Genomic DNA, 1,183 nt, shown 5'->3' on the forward strand with positions numbered 1-1,183 from the left:
TCTGATCCATTTATTTCTACCATTCTATCTTCTATTTCACTAATCCTATCTTCTGCCTCCATTATTCTACTATTTGTTGCCTCCAGAGTGTTTTTGATCTCATTTATTGCATTATTCATTATATATTGACTCTTTTTTATTTCTTCTAGGTCCTTGTTAAAATTTTCTTACATTTTCTCAATCCTTGCCTCCAAGCTATTTATCTGTGATTCCATTTTTATTTCAAGATTTTGGATCATTTTCACTATCGTTATTTGGAATTCTTTATCAGGTAGATTCCCTATCTCTTCCTCTTTGGCTTGGTTTGTTGGGCATTTATTCTGTTCCTTTACCTGCTGGGTATTCCTCTGTCTCTTCATCTTGTTTATATTGCTGAGTTTGGGGTGGCCTTTCTGTATCCTGGCAGTTTGTGGAGTTCTCTTTAATATGAAGTTTTCTCGCTGTGGGTGGGGTTGTATCGGTGGCTTGTCAAGGTTTCTTGGTTAGGGAAGCTTGTGTCAGTGTTCTGGTGGGTGAAGCTGGATTTCTTCTCTCAGGAGTGCAATGAAGTGTCTAGTAACGAGTTATGAGATGTCAATGGATTTGGAGTAACTTTGGGCAGCCTGTATATTGAAGCTCAGGGCTGTGTTCCTGTGTTGCTGGAGAATTTGCGTGGTATGTCTTGCTCTGGAACTTGTTGGCCCTTGGGTGGTACTTGGTTTCAGTGTAGGATTGGAGGCATTTGATGAGCTCCTATCGCTTAATGTTCCCTGGAGTCAGGTGTTCTATGATGTTCTCAGGATTTGGACTTAAGCCTCCTGTTTCTGGTTTTCAGTCTTATTTTTACGGTAGTCTCAAGACTTCTCCTTCTATACAGCACCATTGATAAAACATCTAGGTTAAAGATGAAAAGTTTCTCCACAGTGAGGGACACCCAGAGAGGTTCACAGAGTTACACGGAGAAGAGAAGAGGGAGGAGGGAGTTAGAGGTGACCCGAATGACATGAGGTGGAATCAAAAGAGGACAGAGCAAGCTAGCCAGTGATCACTTCTTTATGTGTGCTCCACAGTCTGGACCACTCAGAGATGTTCATGGAGTTATACAGAGAAGAAAAGAGGGAGGAAGGAGACAGAGGTGGCCAGGAGGATAAAGGGGGGGAATGAAAAGGAGAGAGACAGATCCAGCCAGTAATCAGTTCCCTAA

Source organism: Bison bison, unplaced genomic scaffold (assembly GCF_000754665.1).
Source record: "Bison bison bison isolate TAMUID 2011002044 unplaced genomic scaffold, Bison_UMD1.0 scf7180017864452, whole genome shotgun sequence".
Classification (NCBI taxonomy): Eukaryota; Metazoa; Chordata; class Mammalia; order Artiodactyla; family Bovidae; genus Bison; species Bison bison.